The sequence below is a fragment of the Pongo pygmaeus genome, chromosome 2, assembly GCF_028885625.2.
Source record: "Pongo pygmaeus isolate AG05252 chromosome 2, NHGRI_mPonPyg2-v2.0_pri, whole genome shotgun sequence".
Taxonomy (NCBI): domain Eukaryota; kingdom Metazoa; phylum Chordata; class Mammalia; order Primates; family Hominidae; genus Pongo; species Pongo pygmaeus.
Genome location: NC_085930.1, coordinates 94,059,589 through 94,085,609, shown reverse-complemented (window position 1 = coordinate 94,085,609; position 26,021 = coordinate 94,059,589).

Below are 26,021 nucleotides of genomic sequence, written 5' to 3'. Positions count from 1 at the left end.
GTGCTCCAGGGCACCACAGGGGCTGGGTCAGTGCTCGTCCTGGTGTTTGGTGTAATGTGGACCTAGAGTCCCATACTTTTATCTTCCAGGGGACAGGATCTCAAAATGCAAAGCATCCTATCTTCCTTCTCCTTGTCCCCATCGCAGGAATACCTGTGCTTCACATGCCCTTTTGAGTAAAACCCAAAGTGATAACAGGGTTTTCTCTCTCCCCCGCTTTCTTTTTCTACGTGAGTCAAAGCTTTGTGAATTCAAGGTGGATTTCTGAAGCTTCACTCACCAATGCAGGGAGAAAAAAATTTTAAATCAACAACAAAGCTTGATCTTTAGATAAGCATTTCACTACCTATGCATTTATCTGAGAAGTGGGTCCCTAGTTCTGATGGGATTTCCAGGGGCATTCATGGTTCAGCAGTAGATGATTAAGAGAGAGAAAGAATCAAGAACCGCTACTATAGAGAGAGGGCCCAGGACATCCCCGAGGCTGTAAGGGACAGTGTCAGGAGGTGCCTCAGAGTGAATGAGGGGAACAAGCCAGCATGCTGGACAGAGAGGAGAAGAATGCCTGGCCTGTAACTGAGTTGCATGAAGGGGGTACTTGAGAGAGTGCCACCCAATGTGGCTGCATCTCACAGACATGTCGTGGAGAGAATAAAGAATAAGAACTATAACATCCATTTATACAAAGCTTGAAAACAAGCAAAATTAACCTACAATTACATAGGTGAAAAGAGTTATCTGGGAGGGTACCAGCCGGGTAGAGAAGGCAGTGCTGGGCGGGCTGTCTGTCAGGGAGAGGGTTACTGTTTCTTAAAGGGCTAGCTGCTGATGATTTTAGGCTTGGAAGCTGCCAGGTCTCTGGGGCAACTACTCACACAGCCATAGACAAGACATAAACAATAGGCGTGGTGGTGTTCTGATGAAACCACAAAACCAGTAGCAGACCAAATTTGGCCTGTAGGCCTGAGTTTACTGACTCCTGATCTATGTATCCATTAATATCTTGGTGTGGGGCGGTCGTTACATTTTGTATTCATATATAAAAATTCACTGAGATTGTGAATTTCATGATTTAGCTACTTTATTGTATGTAAATTATATCTCAGTTTTTAAAAATCTATTAAGAGATTGAGTTTGAAACAGAACAACAAAAATCTTTGTGGATTCCAGGTAGGTAGTTCCTAGAATGAACCAGGTTCTGCAATCCAGAACTCATCAGAGCCTCTGCTCTTGGGTTTTATGAGGTTGTCAGTGTATCCTCACACCACTGTCTCCTTACTTGAGCCAGCTCGAGTGGGCTTTGTGGCAGAGAAGCCCTCCCAGAGCTCCTTACCACCACTCTGTAGGGCAGCTTTTACCACCCGCCGTGAACGATGGACCAGGCTCCTGGGGTTAAATAACCTGCCCAGGATCACATAGCTCACACAGAGAATACACAGCTCCCACAGCTCAGTCCTTCCATATGACTTTAAAACTTTCTGGACACAAGTCCATCTCCCCCTGGGCAGTTACAGAAAAGCTGCATTTTCTAGGATTCGATTCGGCCTCACCTTGGAGTTACCTCATTGCCGCCTGGCCTTTGCATTCTCATGTTCCAGCTCATCGGTGATTGTTTGTTCTTGGTGCTGAACTTGACAGGAGATGAAGAAAAACACATAGCCAAGGTCAGAGAGCAGCAAACTCTCTCCTCCATTCAGTCTGTTTTCATGTTTAAACTGCACCGATTAAAGAAAATCACCTGAACATTTTCTCCAAGCACTTGGCCGGGCTGGTGAGGGTCATCCCTGAGCTCCATCCTCCCATGTCTGTAAGCCTTTGCTTACCCACATCCAATCTCACTGACCCCAGGATGAAGACAGAAGAGAGAAAAGGGATTCTGCCATTAGCCATCACCATTAGGGTTTTTCAACATCTGACCATTAGGCAAGGTGAAAAAGAAGAAAAGCTGTTTTTCTGGGCACTTTGGGCCTGAAGAACTTCAGCTACTTAAATCAGAAGCAGAGGCTTTGTTGTTTTGGTTTTGTCTCTGTCATTTAGAGGGCTCAACCTGTGTCAGGAAATGCAGCACTCTTACCTTTGTATTTTGCAGTTAAGTTGTGAGAAAGGCCCTCAAGTGGCCAAGAGGGATGCTTGAAAGACGCACGCACCTGGGTCTCTCCAGTCATATTCACACAGGAAGGAGTGAGCAATGAGGGTTAAAAACATCCCCAGACGGGACCACCCCCAGGTCTCTTTGCCTCAGCATCCCCTGTGTTGGTTTCCTATGGCTGCTGAAACACATTATCTGAGACTTCGTGGTTTAAAACTACAGACATTTATTATCTTACAGTCTTGGAGTCTGATGTGAGTGAGTCTCACTGTGCTAAAATCAAGGTGTTGGCAGGGCTACCTTCCTTTCTGGAGGCCGTTTCTTACACTTTCTGGCTTCTAGCAGCTGCCTGCCTTTTCCTGGGCTTACAGCCCCTCTCTCCATCTCCATCTTTGAAGACAGCAATTTTGCATCTCTGCGTGCCTTTCTTCTGCAGTCACATCTCCCTTGGACCGACGCTCCTGTCTTTCTCTTCCATTTTTAAGGACTCTTGTGATTACATCGGGCCCATGTGCATAATCCAGGATAATAAAGTCAACCAATTAACTTCAATTCCATCTCCAAGCTGATTCCCTGTGCCACGTAGCCTAACGTATTCACAGGTCCAGGGATTAGGACATGGACATATTGTTTGCCTCCTGTCCCTCATGCCCCCACTCACCAGGGCTGGGTACCCAGCCTGTCCAAGACACACTCATTTTCCCTGAACATATATGTGCCAAACATAAACAACAACAAAAAGTTGCGTGGACTCCAGGTAGGTAGTTCCTAGAATGAACCAGGTTCTGCAATCCGGAACCCAACAGGGCCTCTGCTGCTGGGTTTCATGAGGTTCTCAGTGTATTCTCACATCACCCTCTGTTTACTTAAGCCAGCTTGAGTGGGCTTTGTGGCAGAGATGGCATGTATGATGAGTTTCCTGCCTATTTCAGAATAAGGATTGACTAAAATGTTTACTTAGTTTCATTCAGCGAACCGAACAACACCAGAGTTTAAGGAGCTCAGGTTGCCACATTGCCCTTATCGCAGGGAGACGGCGTCCTTTGCCTGTAGTCATTCTCACAGTTCCTGCTTGTGTCTCACCTGGAACCCTGCCTTTACTGACCACAAATTGTCCCCAAACGCATTCTAGAAATTTCTCCAATCCTATATCTAAATTTATGGTTCACTAAAGGGGAATGTGCACATCACATATGAAATATTTGAAATGCTTATTAATTAACATATCATAGCCTGTGCAAATAACACATTACATTCCTTGTTATTTCTTCAATGACATTTGGAGTATTGGCGGACAGAGCCACAAATATTTTTATCTGGTCTCGCGGAGACATTCTATCATGGTTTAAGTACGTTGAATGATTTACACAATAAAACCACAAAACCAGCAAGGAAATGAATAGGCTGACACATGTGGGCACTCGTAGCATATTGAGAAATTTGGCAAAGTGATTCATGGTAAGAGTTTGAAATCAAACTGCCTGGGTTCAAATTGTAGTTCTTCCATCTACTAGCTGTGTGCCTTAAGCAAGTTTGCTTACCTTTCTGTGCTTCATATTTCTCCTCTGCAGAATGAAGATAACAATACCACCTATGTCATGGGCTTCTTAGTGAAATTAACTAATACACATAAGGTGCTTAGAACCATGTGTGACACATAGTAATTACTCAAGGGATGTCAATTATTGTTGATGTTATCATTAACATCATTACTATGTGGTAGACACAGGAGGCTCACTTGGTTCGGTCCCCTGTCCTCCTGGAGCCTACAGGAGGAAAAAGACAGGTAAGTAGGTAGGGAGGAAGTAGCAAAGGGAGGAAAGAACAAGTGCACAGAAATTGAAATGGGGATCAGGGAAGGTTTCTTAGAAGAGACAGAATTTAAGCTGAGGCTGACGGGATACAAAGAATTTAGCCAGTGTAGCTAGAGCCAGAGGTGGAGGTGGGAGTGTTGCAGGAGTTGGGCACAAGGTCTGGAGGCCTCAGCAGGATGCTGCCTGTGAGTTTCTACTGTGAGTACCAGTGTTGGGTGTTGTCAGGGCCTTCTGGGCCCACGGGAGCTCCTGTGGGGGCAGTTGCCACCTATTTCTCCCTTCCTCATTGGGTCTTCCCTGTATTCTTTGTCCACATTTTTTTCTTTCCCTTCTTCCTTCCTAAAGCCTTGGCCCTGACAGCAATCTCAGGGGGGACAGGTTAATGGCCTCTAGTCTAGATACAGTCCCATGGAGGTAGGAGGTGTGCATGGGCTAGATTGTCATCCTTCTGGTCTGGGGACTTTATGATCCCAGGTCTTAAACACCAGACTCATCTTTCTCTGCGATATCGTTTCCAGTAGAGCAGTTCTGAACCATCAGTCACATGGAGGCTGTGCTGGTATCTCTCCCATGCATCCAGCATCCTGGGACCACTTGTCCCAGAACATGAATAAAAACTAACTTATGTGAGTCCTGAAACTCTGGCCTCAGCTTGCAAGAAAAGGGTGTGTTAGAGAATTTTAGGAACATTATAGACAGCACTAGCCTTTCTCTGGTCATCCTGACAAAGACCTCAACTCTACTGCTTTTTTGTTTCTGCTCTAGGTTTGATCTGGCTTTGGCCATTCATTTGGGTAGGTGCTGTCTGGAGTGCTGGAAGCACATGAGCTAGACTCTTGTCCCTTGTATAAGTTGAACAAATCTTAGCAGGCTTAGTGTCAACTCTCAGAGCACTCCTTTTTCTCATTTGGAAAATGGGAAAATAATACTGCCCTCACACAATGGGATGAATCCAAAGCCCCGTGGCCAGTGCCCAGCATAGTCAGTGGTGGTGGTCTGCATCTCGTCATGTCCTCCAAGCTCTGTACATCTCATCTGCCCTCCCTTCTCACCCTCTCTTCTCTTACCCACTAGCAGAGCCCTTGCAGCGAAGCTGAGCTACACTTTTCCTGCTTTCTGATTAGGTGGCAGCTGTCTGATCTTTAACTGGAACAATCTTGCTTATAGAATCTTTGTAAATTAGAAAACAACGAAGCAGTGCATAGTAGAACATACACAGGACATTGAGCCAAAGATCTCTGTGTCTTCGGTCGAGCAATATGACTATTTAGTCTCTAAATTTGTGATAGGACCTAAGAGGACTTTTGTGAAGATTAAAGTGAGCTGGCATGAAAGCTTCATGTACAGTGTATTGTTATTTTTATCATTAATAACTACTGGCTGGTTTCTAGATGTTGCAGAGGAAGACGATTAAGTGTCCTTGCTGCTGCTTCACTCCCAGGAGCACAGCTGTGATCGTGAAGCAACTCTGTCATCAATCGGCATCCTCAGATCTGTGCTGTCCACTGTGGTAGCCACCAGCCGTATATGGCTGTAAAATTTAATTAAATTAAAATTCTGCTTCCTCAGTCATACCAGCCACTACATGGCTCATAGGTACAAATGGCTAGTGGGTACTCTATTGCTCAGTACAAATATGGAACACTTCCTTTATCACAGAGCATTCTATTGGACAGCTTTGGACCAAAGTATAAGTCCCCTCCCCTCATCTCTTTGAAGAGTTCCAGGAATGCCTGCAGTAAATTTTGGGGATGCCGCAGAGCCCACAAAGTGTATATTTTAGGTTAGATCATCCCAAATACATCCTTCAAATTTACTATAAATAAAAAGATAAACATCGTTGCTATGAAAACTGTTGTTAGAATGATGAAGGCAGGGGCTGGGGGCAGTGGCTCACGCCTGTAATCCCAACACTTTGGGAGGCTGAGTCGGGCAGATCACCTGAGGTCAGGAGTTTGAGACCAGCCTGGCCAACACGGCAAAACCCCGTTTCTACTAAAAATACAAAAATTAGCTAGACATGGTGCATGCCTGTAATCCCAGATACTCAGGAGGCTGAGACATGAGAATTGCTTGAACCGGGGAGGCAGAAGTTGCAGTGAGCCGAGATCACACCACTGCGCTCTAGCCTGGGTGACTGAGCGAGGCTCTATCTTAAAAAAAAATTATAGGTGTATGTGTATGTGTATATGTATATGTGTGTGTGTGTGTGTGTGTGTATGTGTATATATATATATAAAAAATAAAAAATAAATTTAAAAAAGAATGACAAAAGCTATTGACCTAGAGGAATGCTCATTACTTCTTACATATATGCCCTTTTTGAGACACCAGCAGGAATTTGGCGCAGGGAGATAGTGTTATAGAAAATTATTCAATTTAAAGCAGAGATCATCTGGAAACCAGAACATAACACTTTTGGCTGAAAGGGTGGGGAGTCTCAGGGGTGGGAGGGGGTGGGAATGGAGTCAACCAGCATCCCAGAAGCGGGCTTGGGGAAGACGGTAATTGGCCAGCTCTTACAGAAGTTATCAAAGAGAACATGAGATTTGCTGTAGCCTCTCTGCATAACTCTAGGACCCCGAGAGGAGCTGGAGAATTACTGTGTGTCACCACGGGGTGTCCTTCAGGAGGAAAGGGCAGGCCTCAAGTCAGATGCCAGATGCTATAACCATTATTATCTGCAGAGGAAAATTGGGTCTGAAATGTCCCCCTGGGAAGCATGCTCCCTCCTCGTCTTCTGGCTAGACATTCCTCCTGCAGGGAAGTGAGGCTGAGCACTGGGACAAAAATACTGCAGTTCAGTGCTGTTTCCCACTAGAAAGGTCACGGGTGCAAAACAATGAGTCCAATTTAAGTTTGCTGCTCTTTAAGTATATATATTGTTATTATCATTATTATTGTATTGCCATAGCTTGTACTGGTAGTATAGATTACTTAAAAGAAAATGAACTTTGATAATCTTCTGTAATGACAATAATACCTACCTAATACTAATAATTATTATTAATTATAAGGGTTAATTGAGGGATGTATAATAAGCTCAGGCACTGAGTATGGCATGAACTGAACACACATAAAAATGTTAGCTTGAATAATAAACACTATGCATATTTATTAGAAGTAAATATTAATGTCTTTTAGCAATCTTCATAATTAATTTTAATATTTTGTTAATAATAAATTACTAGTAATTCAATTTTCTAATAAAATATTCATATTAATAAAATAATAATGTGATTAAATATCAGTTAAATATTAGTAGTATTTTGTTATTCCATATATGTCTATGAAGCGTTACTTGGTGTCAGACTGTGTTCTAAGCCCTGGGGTAACAGGTGCATGAGACAACGCCCTGATCTCAGGAGGCTTATGCTTGAGCAAGGGGAAACTGCCTAGTAAGAGAATTACAGATAGTGATACATACTAATGAGAGTAACTAAGGGGGTGGGGGGGTGTCACAGGCTATTTCCTTAGTGGAAGCAGGGAAGGCTTCTCTGAGGAGGGGGCATTTACATGACCCTCTATGATGAGAAGGAGCCATGAGATGTTGTGAGGTGATTTCAATGCTTTGGACAATAAGCATCAGAAAACTCTTGATTCAAATAATTTAAATGATAATAACATTTATTGTCTCACATTACAGGAAGTCCCAAGGTAGGAAGGTTCTAGGGTTGTCTAACTCAGGGCCCATCCACAGCACGAGGACACAGTTTCTTCCATCTTTCTGCCTGCCCATCTGCAGGGCACCCTGCAGCCTGTAGCCGGGCCTCAGCCTGGCTTCCCTCATGGCTGTCAATAGTTGCCAACATCCCATCTGAAACAACATCCAGAAGAAGAAGGGAGCATTTCCAGAAGTGTCCAGCACATTGACTCTTGCATCTCATTGGTCAGAACTGGGCCAAACACCCACCTTTAAAATCACAAGCAAGAGAATAGAATCACCATGATTGGCAAGCTTTTTATGTAGATTGTTAGACAGGAAATATTTTAGACTTCACAGGTCAAGAGGCAAGATTGAAGGTATTATGTAGGTACTTAAATAATAAGAGAGAAAATAGATTTCCACAAAGTTTTTATTGATGAAATTCAAAATAGAATAGTTGAATATAATTTTTTTAAATGCGGGCCTATTAAGAAGAAGAATGAGTTTCTTTTGGAGGGAATAGCATTTTTTTTTTATTAGGAAAATAAAATTTTGCCTAATTGGAGGTAAAAGTGTTCTAACATTTTATCTTTTTTTTTTTTTTTTTTTTTTTTTATTTTGAGACAAAGTCTTACTCCGTCGCACACGCTGGAGTCCAGTGGCATGATCTTGGCTCACTGCAACGTCTGCCTCCTGGGTTCAAGTGATTCTCATGCCTCAGCCTCCTGAGTAGCTGGGATTACAGGTGCATGCCACCACACCTGACTAATTTTTGTATTTTTAGTAGAGATGGTCTCTCACCATGTTGGCAAGGCTGGTCTTGAACTCCTATCTTGAACTCCTGACTTTAGATGATCTGCCCTTCTCAGCCTCCCAAAGTGCTGGGATTACTGGCAAGAGCCACTGTGCCCAGCCCTAACATTTTATCTAACTGGGGGGTCAAAGTTATTTTCCTATCATTAAAAATATATTGCAACTGTTCATATATTAATGCTGATCTATGATGAGATTTTACATGTTTCATTTTTGAAAATGTATTTACACAGAAAGATACATGTGGCACCACTACTCATTTCTACTGTTGCAGTATGAAAGCAGCCAGAGACAAAAAGTAAATAAATAGGCATAATTGTGTTCCAATAAAGCTTTATTTATGGACACTAAAATTTGCAATTCATATCATTTTCATGCACAAAATATTATTCTTTTGGATTTTAAAAAATGCATTTAAAAATGTAATATGCCAGGTTTGTCCCTAGGGCCATAGTTTGGAGACTCCTGCTCTAGACTAATCAGGATTTCCCCTGAGTCATGAGAAGAAACTTTGCCTGTAAGGATCAGGCTGGAAAAAGCATGTGAGTAAGCATCCAACAGTGTCTACTTCAAGGGAAAAGAAGTCTCCAGGCTGAGGGAACAGCCAGCGCAAAGATCCCGAGGCAGTGATAAGCCTAGAAAGTATGATCCTTTCTAGGATCATGAGCAGGGAGGAGGAGGAGCCGAGAGACCCGAGATAAGGGTGGGGAGCAGGTACTGACTTCCAGAATGCGGTGTGAGGAGCACCATAGACCCTCTCCCTGGCAAAATAGTAATATTGGTGAAAATTATTGTAAAGAGCAAAAACCAACCATTGAAATCCTCTGAAACTTGTCCTAAGGATACACAGCAAATAAGGAGGTATTTGAGAAAATCTATTAAATCCTAGTAAGAACAATTAAGAGTCTGTGGCACTTAAGCCAGGACCTATTCTCCCCTTCTTTCCCCCCGACCCCCCTCAGATCTGTATTTCAGGGACTACCTTCTAGGCAAATATTGCCAAGATGCCCCGGCTCCCTTCCTCCACCCATCCCCCACTCATAGCACAGAGATGCTACTTCAGGTGTGGCAGCCTGAGAATACTGGGGCCTGATTACCTTTCACCCAGCTTGCTTATGGGGAGAAGTTCCATGCCAGGAGAGAAGTTTCGTGCCCAAATGACCAGAAGCCACCACCCCAGTCCAATGCCCTTCTCATAAAGCCGAGGTGCTGCTCTGGAAGAAGTGGACCACTGTCTCTGCCCCCAGCTCTGGGCAAAGGACTGAAAAAGTTTGCCCAAGAGGAGAGGCAGGTCATAAGGAAAGAGCTCAGGAGTTCTCTGCAGATGAACTAACTTTATTTGAAAAGAATGTGTGGGTGTTAAAGCTAAGAATGCTATATTTCCTAGGGTTACAATAACAAATTACCACAACTTTGGCTTAAAGGAGAATAGGTTTATTCTCAGTGGCTTCTTGATATGGTTTGGCTCCGTGTTCCCACCCAAATCTCATTTTGAATTGCAGTTCCCTAATCTGCATGTGTCATGGGAAGGACCCGGTAGGAGGTAATTGAACCATGAGGGCAGTTACCTCCATGCTGTTCTCATGATAGTGAGTGAGTTCTCATGAGATCCGAGGGTTTTATAAGGGGCTTTTCCCCCTTTTACCCAGCACTTCTCCTTCTTGCTATCATGTGAAGAAGGACGTGTTTGCTTCCCTTTCAGCCATGATTGGAAGTTTCCTGAGGCCTCCCCAGCTATACACAACTGTGAGTCAATTGAACCTCTTTCCTTTGTAAATTACCTAGTCTCATGCAGTCCTTTATAGCAGCAGGAGAAGGGACTAATACACTTCTGGAGGCCAGAAGGAGAATCTGTTCCTGGCCTCTTCCAGCTTCCAGTGGCTGCTCAGAATTTCTTGGCATTGCTTGGCTTGTGGCCCTGTCACTCCAGTCTCTGCCCCCATTTTCATATGTTCTCATCGTGTCTGTGGCTAATCACTCTCTGCCTGTCTTTCTTTGTGGTGTGAATCTCTTCTACTTTATCCTACTTAGAGTTCGTTGAGTATCTTGTATGAATAAATTCATGTTTTTCATCAATCTGGAGAATTTTGCAGCCATTATTCTTCAAACATTCTTTCTTCCCCTTTATATGTTCCCCTCTGAGACTTCCAATATGCATCTGTATAGATAAATCAGACTTCATAAAAATTAAAAATATTTATGCTCAAAGGATATTATTATATCAAGAAACTGAAAAGACAGCCCACAGAATGGAAGAGACATTTTTAAATCATATATCTGGTAAAGAATGTGTATCTAGAATTTATAAAGAACTTTTACTACTTAATGATAACAGGATAAATAATTCAATTTAAATATGGGCAAAAGATCTGATTAGATGTTTATCCAAGGAAGATGATTTACAAATGGCCAATTAGAACATTAAAAAATGCTCAATATCATTAGGTATTAGAAATAGAAATCAAAGCCATGGCATTTCACACCAAATAGGATGGTTATAACCAAAAAGCAAAATGAAGGTGAGAACGTGAAGAAATCGTAACCCTCCTACACTGTTGATGGGAGTATAAAATGGTGCAGCCACTTTGGAAAAACAGCCTGAAGTTTCTTCAAAAAGTTAAGCATAGAGTTACCATATGACCCAGCAATTTCCGTTCTAGGTTTACACTCTAGAGAAATGAAAACATGTCCACACAAAAACTTGTTCACAAACGTTTCTAGCAGCATTAATAATTGCCAACAGGGGGAAACAACCCAAATGTCCATCAGCTTGTGTATGGAGAGACAAAACATGGTGTATCCATACCATGGAATATTATGAAGTATTGATATGTATTAAAACATGGCTGAAACTTGAAAACATGACACTAAGTGAAAGAAGCCAGTCACAAAAGACTAATGTATAATTCCATTTATATGAAATGTCTGCAATAGGCAAGTCTATAGAGACAGAAAGTAGATTAGTCAAGGGCTATGAGATTTGAGGAAATGAGGAGTGCATGCCGATAGGTGCAGGGTTTCTTTTAGGGTGATAGAAATGTATTAAAATTAATTGTGATGGTGATTCCATAACTCTGTGTACATACTAAAACCAATTGAATTGAATGCTTTAAATGGGTGAATTGGATAGCATATGAATTGTATCTCAATAAGGCTGTTATTAAAAAAAACAAAAAACTGGGCATGGTGGCTCATGCCTGTAATCCCAGCACTTTGGGAGGCCAAAGCAGGAGGATCACCTGAGGTCGGGAGTTTGAGACCAGCCTGGCCAAGGTAATGAAACCCTGTCTCTACTAAAAATACAAAATTAGCTGGGTGCGGTGGCACATACCTGTAATCCCAGTTACTTGGGAGCTGAGGCAAGAGAATCACTTGAGCCTGGGAGGTGGAGGTTTCAGTGAGCCGAGATTGCGCCACTGCCTGGGCAACAAGAGTGAAACTCTGTCTCAAAAAACACAAAAACCAAAAAAGATGAGACTTGAAAAATCATCAGAGAAGGGCCAGCCAGGTCCTCAGGGGAGTGTGGTTTTACTTTAGGTAGAGCGAAAGACATTAGGTAGAGTGAGACATTAGAGGTTTTGGGGCAGAAAGTGAGATGATCTGATTTATGTTGTTAAAATGTCACTTATTACTCCTTATCACTCCTTGCTTATATGAAGAACGTTATTCCCAATGTTACTATTCTCTTGACTCTGCAGTTCGAGTGGAGTGAATTCATCAAATGCTAGCTCTGTGACTTCCAGGACACCAATGCCTGTTAAGTTCTCACACACTAGAAGACCAGGGCCAAATCAAGCTACAAGGAGATCCCGAGCAAGGACCAGCCAGGGCCTCCTCCCGCTGGCTGTGCCTAGACTGGCTGTGTCACATGCCCAACCTTTCTGTGGTTCATGAGCAATGCACAACAAATCTTATCGTAGGAACATTCTTCCATAACCTCAGCCAGCCTAAACTCTGCCATTTGCTTTTTTGTGTAACTTTGATCATGGAAGAGAAAACCTTCTGCTCTCATCAGAGCTATTCCCCAAGTCAGGTTACCCCACAACATAGAGCAGCCTCACTCTTTGCAACTAGATTCTCTCATAAGCTCCTGTATGTCCTCAAAGAATCCTGGTTCCTCAATAATGGAAGTTAGCAGTAATTCTCAAAATGAGGGAGTGCTTCTAAATAAGAAATTCCTCTGTGTGTGTGTAAATAGTCTCAAACAGCTTTTATATATGAGGTCTGGCAGCTGCCAGCAAGGAAGGAAGCAAACATCTCATTTTGCAGTTAACCTGTCTCATTACATCATTTGTTGGCAGCCTTCGATGACATTTGTTCTGGGAACTAGACATATGTTTTTGATAAGGTAAGGACTCTTCCTCCAGATATATTGATGGCAATGAGATCATGACATAAGAAGCTGGGGTTGTAATATTAAAACCCAGCATCAAAAGTTTAGGCCAAAGGTCAGATGCTCAAAAGCCTTCAGGGCCAGAAATAAAAATAGTGTGTAGCTCCTTTCTATCAAGGCAGAAGTGAGCTGTGGTTACTGAGAGGTTGTGGCTCAAATGCATTCAATGAAAACTTTTTAGATAGTATGTTAATTAAGCCTAACCCAATTGGTAGACTCATTGGCCTCCAACTGGTAAAGTCATATGATGGGCTTACTGAATCACTTTTAACCTTGAGACTATTTTTCAGAACACAGAATTCCCCAGGTCTACTCTCCTAGTCAGAGTAAACCTGGGCAGTTTCCTCAGGCAGAGCTCTCTCTATGGATGTTGACTTATTTTGTTTAATTAAAAGTAATAAACCCTCCTGATCCCTAGATGGTCTCTATATGGCAACAGGCAATAAAGATGGTGATGATCCTGTGTTTACTATGCATCAGGCACTGGGCTAAGCACTTCATATGCTTACTTCTCTTAATGCTCACAAAACAGCTACCACAAGAATCTTGTATTTAACTGATGAGGTAACTGAAAGTCAGAGAAGTTAAGTAACTTGTCTAAAATCACACAACTCTATAGCTTTCAAAATCCTCCGAAGAAAAATTATTATTTAAGAAAAAAAAAAAACCTAATCCTTTAGTATCAACTTATTTTGTGGGTTTTAGAATGTGCCCCAAGCATTTGCATGAATTTCAGTTTAAATTTTCAATGTATGCCCATATATATAAACATTATTTCATTTTATTTTATTTTATTTTAGACAGTATCTTGCTCTGTTGCCTAAGGCTAGAGTGCAGTGGCATGATCTTGGCTCACTGCAACCTCTGTCTCTTGGATTAAAGCAATTCTCCTGCCTCAGCCTCCCGAGTAGCTGGGACTACAGTGATGTGCCACCATACCCAGCTAATTTTTGTATTTTTAGTAGAGACAGGGATTCACAATGTTGGCAAGGCTGGTCGTGAACTCCTGGTCTCAAGTGATCCACATGCCTCAGCCTCCCAAAGTGCTGGGATTACAGGCATGAGCCACCACACCTGGCCAAACATTTATTGAAATGTGCTTTTAGGCAGGGCACAGTGGCTCACTCTTGTAATCCCAGCACTTTGGGAGGCACAGGTGGAAGGATCACTTGAGATGAGGAGTTTGAGACCAGCCTTGTCAGCATGGTGAAGCCCCGTCTCTACTAAAAATACAAAAAAAATTAGCCAGACTTGGTGGCAGGCACCTGTAGTCCCAGCTACTTGGGAGGCTGAGGCAGGAGAATCACTTGAACCCAGGAGATGGAGGCTGCAGTGAGCCAAGATCATGCCACTGCACTCCAGCCTGGGTGACAGAGTGAGATTTTGTCTCAAAACAAAAACGAAAGCAAAACACACACACACACACAGAAATGTGCTTTTTAGGATGGTAAGGATAGTAAAACAAAAAACAATGAAAGATGGGGCAGAATAGGAATTCTATCACTAGAACTAAACCGGAATTTTCTAGATGCTGGTCTAAAACAGGGGTTACGAACTATGGCACATGGCCAAATCCAGCCTGCCACCTGCTTTTGTAAATAAGGTTTTAAGAAAACACCTTAAATGATGTATTATCTATGGCTGCTTTCCCATTACAATGGCAGAGTTAGGAGGTTGTGAGAAAGAATGTACGTTCCCCAAAGCCAAAAATATTTACTACTGGGCCCTTTACAAAAAAAAAGCGTATTAACCTTTGATCTATAACAACTCATACTATAAACATAATGCACATATTATTTCCACAAATTCTGTAATCTCGCCTGCTGTGTTTCCCCAGGTTTTGGCAATGAAGCAAACCACCAGGGCCTTAATGTAATTCCCATCTTACCCCCTGAAATGGGTAAAGGTCTTCCTCTTTTCTTTTAACTGGGTAGAGTGAACCTGCATTTAGAGGTCCCAACCTGCTTGCCAGGGCACAGAGCCAGAGGGCAAACATGGAATCATAATGATGCCAGAGATCCCCAAACGGCTCACCTTCCCTGGGCTTAAGCTTTAGCACTGTGCTCAGAGCCTTGCAGAAAGCATCTCTGGGAGTCCTTGTAACTGTCTTCAGGGTAATTATTGTTATTACTCCCATCTGATAGATGAGAAACTGGGGCCTCAAGGAGGAAATTGCCCAAGATCACACAACCTTTGGCTGACCCCAAAGAGAGTGGTGTTCATGACCATATAACATCATGGCATCTTGAACGAGAACTTTGCCTTAAGGCCTTCCTCAGGGAAGTGTTGGGCTAGAAACAACAGGCCTGGCTGCTGTGAAGAAAGGAGTCTCTTGTGGCCACAAAGGAAGAAGAAGCAGGGGTCTGGAGAGTCTCTGGATCCAGAGTTACTTGCTAAGGCTGAAGTCCGAGGTCCCTCTTGGACCACTCGTACCTGAATTTCTCCTGGTCTGTTGGGTGCCAGGTGGCATGGAGCTTCCCAGCCTTCACCCAGTTTGTTGACTACCAGGTGAACTCAGTTTCCAACTGCAGGACATCAGAACCAGATACTGAATGAAAACGTGTTCCCCCAGGTGAGCCATATGTAGACGAATGCTTGGGATGCTGGGTAGATGTTGAAAAAAAGTTTTGCCCAAAGGAAACCAAGTAGACACAGGCTGCGTTTAGTGGCCAACGAGGGCAGTCTTGCAACCAGGCCATCTTTCTGAGAATGGGAATATGGTGAGTGGCCAAACTTTGCTCTCAAAGTAGAGAATGGAAGTGTTGGGAAGGAGATAGGAAAGGAGGAAAGGAAGGAGACAGACAGGTTTCCCTGGTTCTTCCATCTTTAGCAGTAGCCCACCTAGTATGAGCACTGTTCTTATGTGGTAGGCTAGGTAATTCCACTCCCTTTCCCCCAAATCCCCCAAAAAAGATGCCATACCCTAAACCCTGGGACCTAGAATGATGTTACCTACAGGGCAAAGGACATTTTGCAGCTATGGTTAAGGTTATGGGTCTGAAAGTGGAGGAGATTACCCTAGATTATCTAGGTGGACCCAATCTAATCAGATAAAACCTTGAAGGCAGAAAATCTTCCCTGCCTAAATTTAGAGAGAGTCCATCATGTAAGGAGAGGCAGGAGAGATTGGGGGCTTCAGAGGGACTCGGCTGTCTGTGGCCGGTTTTCAGAACTAGGGGCCAGGAGCTTAGAAGTGCAGGTGGCCTCTAGCAGCTGGAATAGGCTGCAGCTGACAGCGAGGAAAGGAGTTCAGCCCTAAAATTATAAGGAACTGAATTCTGCCAGCAACGTGAATGAGCAAGGGAACAGGGTCTCCTCTAGAGCCTCCAGAAATGAGTGCAGACAGCCCTGCTAACACGTTGATTTTAGCCTAGTGAGACCTGCGTTGTGCCTCTGCCCTATAGAACTGTGAGATAATATGTTTGTGGTGTTTTTAGCCACTAAGTTTGTAGCCATTTGTTATGATAGCAATAGGTAACGAATACATCTTATGAATGAAAATGTGCTGGTTAGTAGCTGGTTAGAAAGTGGCGTAGGTGGGAGGAATTCTGGGAGGAAGAAGCTGGAAGAGCAGCTTCATTTTGAGCCCCTTGGGAAGAACAGGAATATACAGGTTGTATTATCTAATCTCATGACGGAGTTTTGCCCAGAGAAAACCAAGTAGACACATAATCTTGAGACATATTCCCTGTTTTCATGTTATCTCGCTTACTCTGTACCTACCCCTAAAACAGGAAACAGGAAACAGAGGACACTCCAAGGGGAGCTTTCCTTGACTTGCTCTCAAAATGTATGTGAAATAGATGGACGCCTCCCTGACTGTAGAGAATCAGTGCCAGGACCCTAGAGCTTTCTACTTGTGGGCATCAAACTTTTTAGCTACAGTAGTGTCAGACTGGGAATAAGCAGTGGACTGTTTTTGCCCTGTGGTACAATTCAGGCATCTCCATTTCACAAGGTACAGCTCAAGCCACTAAGGGTCTGAGTGCACCATGTGCTCAAACCAGAAATTCTGCAGCAGTGCTGGAGGGAGGGAGTGGTGGCTGTGGGTGACTTGCTTCTGTTTTCAAATTTTTGTTCTCTTCTCCTGTCTAGTCCTCTTCAGTTATTAATTAGAATCATTGCCTTTGTTTCTTCTCTGTCCTGTGCTTGTCAGGCAGTGCTCCTTTTCCAAGAAGGGGAATAAATGTATTGTTTAATTTACGAGGATATAATACTATAATAGTATATTCCTTTGCCTGAAATGTATTCTTAAGTATTACCTTGGTCTGTGCTTTAATTGAATTGGATAGAGACGGCACACTGCAATTGTTAAGGTTAACGACCCAACGATTTACAAGACAAGGCACATTTACTGGCAAATAGATTTTAGTAATTGTTCCGCTCCACGGTGAGAATAACGGTTTGTGTATTGATTCATCATGTCTTGGAGTTGGGGCTCACTCAGAGAAGACAGAGCCCAGGGTCTTGTGGCAGAGGCTGCCTAGGATCGGTGAGATTAGCAGACCCCACAAGCTCGGCTTGCTAAGAGTAATTTTGCTCAGGAAAAACCCTCAGGTGTCCTCAGGTGGAGTGAATAATAATTTTAAGACAAAGATGGCTCACAAGTGCTGCAGGTACCAGAATTTAAAAAAATAATAAAATAAACACACAAACCCCACGAAACTAATACAGGCTTATTTTTTTCCGCTTTTATTGAGATATTATTAGCAAATACAAATGGTATAATTTATGACGTTTAACGTGATGTTTTGATATACATATACATTGTAAAATTACCACAATCAAGCTAATTAACACATCTATTACCTCTCATAGCTGCCATTTATGTGTGTGTGGTTAGAACATTTGAGATCTCTCAGCAAATTTCAAATATACAATACATTATTATTAACTATAGTCGTCAAGCTTACAACTTGTAAGTGAAAGTTTATACTTCTTGACCAACATCTCCCCTTTCCTCTCACTCTAGTCCCTAGTAACCACAATTCTACTCTGTTACCATGAGTTCTACTTTTTATTTTATTTTTTTAAGGTTCTACATATGAGTAAGATCAGGCAGTATTTGCCTTTCTGTGCCTGGCTTATTTCACTTAGCATAACGTCTTCCAGGTTCATCCTTGTTGCAAATGTGGCAGGTTTTCCTTCTTTTCAAAGGCTGAATAGTATTCAATTGTGTAAATGTACCATATTTACCCATCATCTGCCAATGGACGCTTAGGTTGTTTCCGTATCTTGGCTATTGTGAATAATGCTGCAATGAACATGAGAATGCAAATATCAATATAGGTTTATTTTTGTTCTATGAAAAATAAGCACACTTGATACTCAGAACATTTCCACTGGGGGATTCAATTTGGCATTTTTAAGGGGAAGGGATAAATAAAACTTGGGGAAAATATCCTCTAGAATGGTTTGATCTCTTTTAAAGAAATATAATTGTGTTTGGACCCAGGATGTAGGTCCAGTTATCAGGTTGATTAAACTTATTTTTCTGATGCCTTGCCTCAGTATGGATTGAAAGCCACAGAATCATCTATGGGAACCTGGCCACTCCAAGCATATGTCAGTAAGTCTGTGCCCTTTTATTTTCTTGTACTTCTCTAAGACTATGGGCAAGAGGCTGCAATTCTTTTTCAAGGGCGTCTCCAGTTACTGCTCATTAACTCTGAGAAAAGCTCAAATAGGGAAGACAAAGAGGATTGGACTGAGGACGCTGGAGAGTGAAGACAAGACACGGAGCTCGTCCACATCACACACTGCACAGGGCTTCTAATCTCGGCAACCACATGGGAATGAGGCCCTGCTTCCCTTAGGTCTCTGCTGTCCTCAGGGAAAGTGAGTGAGATGAGTCAAGGCACAAGAACAGCAAGCCTCCTTGTATTGTTTTTCCAAGTATGCTGTTTATGTTGTGCGTGTGTATATATGTAGATGTGATATATTAATCTGGAGATCTCATCTGATGGGATATGAGAAAAAAGCCCAGTTGTAGAAGACAGACCAGCACTGAGAGATGTCATTATTAAAAGACAAATGAAAGGCAACTTTTCTGGCGGAATGTAATATCACACAAATACACAACACAGTTTTGTTTTTCTTTTTTAAACTCTTTAAATTGTGAAATATCATACTTTAAAACAAGCATTTACAATTTGTATTTACAGTTTAATTTAGAAAAAAACGTTTACCTATGTAACAAACCTGCACATCCTACACATGTGTCCCAGAACTTAAAATCAGATAAATTAATTAAAAAAAAAATACAAGCACCTGTGGACCCACCACCCAGTTTAAGAACTAGAACATGACCCATGCATTCTGTTTCCAGGGATTCTGTTCTGAAATCCTTCCCCAGGCATGCTGCCTCCCTTCCTCCCTCCCAGCTAGGAGTACCTCTGAATTTTATGTAGTCATTTTGTTTTAAGAGATACATATCTTTACATAGCTCTAAAATTGTAGAGCTGTGTGTAGCACCAGTTCACTCTTTTTTAACATTCTGTATAGCTTTTCATCATATAAATATACCACAGTTGGGTTACCCACACTATTGTTGGTGGAAACCAGGGTCATTTCCAGTTTTCAGCAGTGCTGTGCATGTCTTGTGTCATACATGTGCAAGAGTTCTCTCAGGTAGATACCCAGGACTGAGCTTGCCAGCTCACAGTTTGTATATATGTTCAGTTTTTACTACCCAATGCCAAATTGTTTCCTGAAGTGGTTGTACCAATTTTTACTCCCACCAGCAGTGAGAGTTCCCACTGCTTCATACTCTTGCCAATATTGGATATTGTTGGATTTATTATGGTTTACTAACTGATGGTACAAAGGATATTTTATTACAATGTTAGTGTGCAAATAGTTTAAATTGGTCATAAGCTTGAGCACCTTCTCATGTTGGATATATATGTTTCTTTTTCTGTAGAAAGCCTTTCCATGAACTTTTTCCTTTTTTCTTATATTGTGTTTTATTCTTTGTTATTCACTAATAGGAGCTCTTCACATATTCTAGATCCTTGCTGTCCAACAGAAATACAACGCAAGCCACATATAATTTAAAATTTCCTAGTAGCTACATTAAAGAAGTAAAAAGAAACTAATAAAACTGCTTTTAATAATTCATTATTTTATGTCACTAAACTTTATCCAAATGTACCTAAAATTATCAATATAAAATTATTAATGAAGTCTTTGAAATTTAATGTGTATGTTATACTCATGACAGATCTTATTCTGTGCCAGTCACATTTCAGTTGCTCACCAGCCACCTGGCGACCGTATTGATCAATACGTGTCTAGAGGCTTCTCCTTTGACAATTAGATTTTCTTCTAAATTGTAGCTTGTGCTCTCACTTTCTTGTGGCTTCTTTTTATGTGCAGGAGCGCTTCACTTGAACATAGCCCCATTTGATTAATCTTTCTTAGTGCTTTTTTTGCGTTGTGCTTAAAACCTTCTCTATACTGAGGTGATGAAAGTGTTGTCTTTTGTCCAGAAGTTTGAAAGTTTTATCTTTTATGCTTACAGTCTTGATCCATATGGACTTCAACTTTGGGTATCGTTTGAGGAAAGCTTTAATTTCAACTATCTATATGGATAACACACTGCTGAACTGCTCCTTCTTGGTCCACAGCTCTGCACGTAACCCTGTCGTGAGTCAGGTTTCCACAACAGGCACGGGTGTGTTTTCAGACTCTGTCTTCTGTTCCATTTGTCTCTTTGTTTGCCTCTTTCCAAATACCACACTATCTTAATTATTATAGCTTTAAAATAAGCCCTGTTATCTGCTGAGGCAAGTCTCCTGGCTTGTTTCTCTCTTGGAGTTTCTTGGTATATTTCGACCTTTGCTTTCAGATATAAATTTTAAAATCAGTTTGTCAGGGTCTGTGAAAATCCTTTTGTGGCCGTTCTATTCTGTTAGATGAGCTGTGTGAACTCAAATAAGTCACTTTGCCTTTTGGGCCTATCTTTTCATCTGTAAAATGACAGTTTCATTTTGATAGGAGTGAGTGTTTCATTATTAAATGATGTAATGCATGTAAAGTTCCTAGCACAGTGCCTGGCACCCAGGAAATAGTCAACAAGTAAAGGAGTGGTTTTATTGCTGTTACAGCTGAGATGTGGGGGCCTGTTGTGGAGAGTGCTAGAATCTCAAAAGAAAGGCTGGTTTTTAGTTGTACAGAACTGCAGTCTAGGAACTAGACTTATTATCGCGTTTGTCTTCACATTTTAGTGCAGGCTTTTGTGATTAATATTAACAATGCACGTGTATAGAACTTTATACCTCAAAATATTTTCACTCATTTGATCATATTTGGACTGCTAAGGAGCATTGAGAAGCAAGTAAGCATGCACGTATTTGGAAACACCTGACAAGCTTCAGCCAAGCCTTGGAAGCTATATTAGGACAATGGGGTAAGAGGTTATAAGGATCAGACAACCACTCAGCTGCCTAGATGCCATCCATCTGCCAAGACAATTTGAAGGTGGAAGGGAGGGTAGGATTGCTAGAGAGAAAAAAAGGACATTCATCTAAATTTGGATCTCCAATAAACAGTCATTTTTTAGGATAAGTATGTCCCACATATTGCAGATATACTTATAGTGCGACATTCATTTCTCTGAAATTCAGATTTAACTGGGCATCCTGTGTTTTCATTGGACACCTAAATCTGGCAGAAGGTATTGCTGTTACTTCTTCAAATTGGAGCTGTGCTCCAGAGTCTTAATGCATAAATTGCCCTGAGATGTCATGCAGTCCAGCTCCTTCTTTTAGCAAATGTGGAAATTGAGATCCAGAGGCTGAGTGGTTATGTGTGGAATCAGATGATTCCTGATTCTGCATTCTTTTTTATGCTTCTGAATGTGCAAAAATACACAGCCACCTTTTCACTGTCTTCTTTATTTTGGAGAGGTAGGGACCTCTACCACATTGACTACAACTCTTCATTGAGAGTTGGTCATAGGCAGATTACATGGCAGGCCCTAGCCACCAGGCAAGTATCTAGTCACTCGGGATTAGCTAGGTCTGAAATTCTCAGGGTTCTAGAAGTATCATTCTGGACTGGAGCTGAAGGCCATGAGGCCACATAGCCAGGCTTTGGGGGCCTCCATTGAAATGCAGCCTTGTCAGAGCCGTCAGCTCCTGTGCTGATAGGGAACAGAGAGAAGCAGGCAAAATCACAAAACTCTTCAGATGAAAAAGAATAAAAAACGATAAAGGGAAAGGAAAGAGTAACTGATGAGAAAAGATACTGCCACTTCTGACAATTGGAGGGGCTGAAGGGCCTAAATGCGAGGAAAAAGAGGGGTTCCACTGGGAAAGGCAAGTGGTACAACAAGATTTCATATCAGAATATTTTTTCTAAAATGAGGACTCTTAGACTGAGAAAGGACTCCCATGGGCCTCTTAGATTGATGAAGAGTCCCATTGCTGGAGTCATTTTAAACCAGAACTGAACAAAGTGATTGAAAATAAACTGCAGGGAACACTTGCCTGGATATCTTCTGGGACAGACTTGATCATCTGATCAGTCTCTTCCTTCCCTCAATGCCTGTGAATCACTGGTTCATTTGAAAGCATGATAGTTAAAACTCTCATGGAACCAGAACTTGAGCATTTAATTGAAAGTAATTTTCGTACAAGTGAGGCATGGTCTAGAAATTCATTTGTTGTGCGTGTATGTAATTTTTTTTAAAGTCCAAGATAAGGCGAGCAACTAGTTTCAGAATCCTTACTGGGCCAAAGCTTTGTTTCAATCTTGTTATGCTGTTACTATTTCTAACCTCTAGTTGCAAATTATTTTTATGTGACACTTACGTCTGTTTGACTTCATTTTTCTAACTAAATAGCTTTTCAGGAAATAGATCTCCTGACTTATTTCAGAGCTCTAAATAAATATCCAGAGTATCTGTGTACTATAAACACATTATAAAAACTCCTCTATGGTGCTGATCCAAGGCATGAAAATTGCCCTCCTGGTGTTCTATGCCAAGCCTGGTTGACCTTCCCAATTTTTCTGGTACAAATCTGAAAAACAAACTCAGCTGTCTGGAGAAACATCAGGCATGGGCATACATTAGATAAATGTTTGTGTTTTCCTTTCATCACGGACGACCTCGTAGGAGATGAATGACATAAACACTCTACCTGTTAGTAGGCCTGGATTGCTGTCACATTATTTCCTCCATCAGTTCTAATATTCCTGGAAATAGATGTTTTTAAATGCAATTTGGGCAGCAGTTATTATCTTTTGCTTTGCATCTTGCTTACCCTCCATGCAATGAATGACTAAATATCGTTGATTCTACTCTTTCTCCTGTAATCCTCTCCCCTGCATCCCCACCTCTCTAGCCCCACTGGCACTGCCTATGGCCTCCCTACCTCCCATCTCCCTGCTGTCTATTGTATATGCTGCAGCTACACTTAGTTTCCCAGAGCAGAGCCTTGATCCTATCGCTCTCCTGCTCAAAACCTGTCCATAGCTCCCTGTTTTCTATGAGGCTTTCCCAAACATTAGTCATACCACCTCCATTATCTTTGCTATTTTCCCTTTCCATCTGTGCTGTGGTTTACTTCATATTTATCTTTAAATAGGCTCACTTAAAAAAATCTTAAATGTATTCTAAAGGGAAACTTTATCTCTAAGTAAATGGAAAACCAGTACCATCTATCATAATAGAAACTATAAAAATAAATGCAATGAAAACAAAAGTATTATCTTCCAGCAAGATAGTATTGCCTGAGGCTCAAAGCCTGAAGTCTGATTTCTCTGTGTTTACAAAGGTGGGTGATGATTCAGTGACTGTTTTTCCCTCCAGATCCATTTTTCTCTCTTCTTCTTGCTCTCTGCCCAGGAAGCTGAGCCTGAGGACAGGTCAGTGAGTTCCCTTACTTTCTGGTTTCCAGCTGGCCTCAGCCTATGGGAGCCCAGCAGAGTCTAGGAAGGAGGGAACGATGGGTCCAGGGCTTTATTCCCTGGCTCCCTCCCTGCAGGGTCACCACAGCCTGGCAGTATCCCCTGACCAAAGATTGCTCCCCATTTTAACATGGCTTGTTCTTAAACCCTCCTCTTGTCCCTTTAAGCCTGGAAATGGTGACAGCTCTCCCTTTACAAGCCCTGGGTCAGTGTGTTGCCATTGTGGTTCCCCTGTACCCATACTTAGTTGATTGTCCCTTTACGACACCCTCTTGGATTATCCTGCTTTGATAAGTCATATGTCTCCTGTGGAGACCCTGACTAGTATAATTATCATGGATTAGTTGTTATGGATAGACCCACATCAACTGAGACTTCCTCCTTGGCTTCATCAGATTGAAGGGGAATTGATAGGTAGGTGGTCTCTGTACCACCTTGCACCATGCATGTACACCAGTGAATAACACATGTGTTCCCCAATCTGGAGAATATCTTTCTATGGAATAAACCCCACCATCCTTTGTGTAGGATTCAAGCTGGACTGGAGTGCCACTCAACTTTCCCATCCTATTTCCTTCCACACACCCTTGCTTACCGACAAATAACCATGCTATTTCCTGTTCTTGCCCCATAATTTCCCAACTTTGGTCTGTATTTAGACCATTTATTCTGCTTAGAAAGAATACCTCCTCCATCTCCTCATTAAATCTGGTCACAGTTCTGATGTTGCCTTCTCCATGAAGCCAACACTAATATGCTTGGTTCTCTTAATATTGTCTAGACCTCCCCCAAACTCTGGGTACCATTCCCCCCGTGTCTCCCATGGGGTGCAGGGTGGCAGAGGGTCAGACTTGCCCAGGCCCCTGGCTGAGCCTTACCTTGGAACCTTGCACATAGACCTTTGGCCTCTTTCTTTTTGAGATGGAGTCTTGTTCTGTTGCCAGGAGTGCAATGGCACAATCTTGGGTCACTGCAACTACAGCTTCCTGGGTTTGAGTGATTCCCCTGCCTCAGCCTCCCAAGTAGCTGGAACTACAGGTGCGTGCCACCACACCTGGCTAATTTTCTTGTATTTTTAGTAGAGACGAGGCTTCACCATGGTGGCCAGGATGGTCTTGATCTCCTGACCTTGTGATCCGCCCCCCCCTTGGCCTCCCAAACTGCTGGGATTACAGGCATGAGCCACTGTGCCCAGTGACCTTTGGTCTCTTTAATCCATCTCTGACACCCCATGGCCCTTACTCTGTGGAGGTCATCCTGTTCTAGCTTGTTTTATAATCATGACTTTTCTCTTGGATTATACCAAAGCCCCACACATTCATTTATTCATTTAACATGTAATGATTAAACCTACAAAGTATTGGGTGCATGCTAGGTGCTGAATAGATAGTGATACATGAAATAACCTGATTCCTAAGCCCAGGGAGCTTACTACCTAAAGAAACCCTTACTACCTATAGAAACCCTTTGAGACTATACCCTTTTCAAGAGAGGTATGAGCTCGAGAGTACCCATCAATAATTTACTTGCACACACACATAATTGTATAGAAGCCACTGGTTTACAGTTTGTGATGAAAGTGCCCTAGTTGTTAAGAACATCCTTCCCTGGGAGATGGCCTCCATGAGGGGCAGTAGAGGAGAATGGTTAAAAGGCAAGTCAGGCTGTAATCACAGCTCTGATTATTCACTTTCAGCAAACATGGCACCTCTGAGCCTCAATTTCCTCAGCTATAAAATGGGTTTGTTCTCTCCATATACTTTTCTCAGAGGTTTGTGAGGAGTCAAAATACTACCTACAAAGGTTTGTAATGGTGCCTATCACAAAATAAGTGCTCAGTATATGTCAGTGGTGGTTGTGAGGGGAGTGGCTATCAGCTTATGGAAGTCTAGACATTGGATCTCTAAATACAGGCAAGATTTGTATTTGCTTGGGACCATCTAGGTTCAACTCACGTGGAAAATCTTCCAAGTGCCAGGGCTGTGATTGTAAACAAGCTGGAAGGAAAATACACAGTAAACACACCAAAGGAGGAGCTGTGGAAGGAGCTGGAAGGGGTTCTGAGCAAACAGGGACTGCCACAGCCTGAGGACAAGTCCACCCAGAAACTCATATGTATGCTCTACTAAGATTCTGTTCTTGAAACATTTTCTTGTCTAGGAACACAGAGGATTATGTAGGTTCTCAAAAGATATTTACTGTATTGAGTCCATTGTATGTGCATAACACCACAGACCCAATTTAGGGATAGTGGTAGTTGTAAGCTTTATTAAAAATAGGCTATCATTCCTGCCTTAAGACAATTTCCAGCTGACACATTAGTGACTCATCTTTTTATCTTCATCAAAGGCA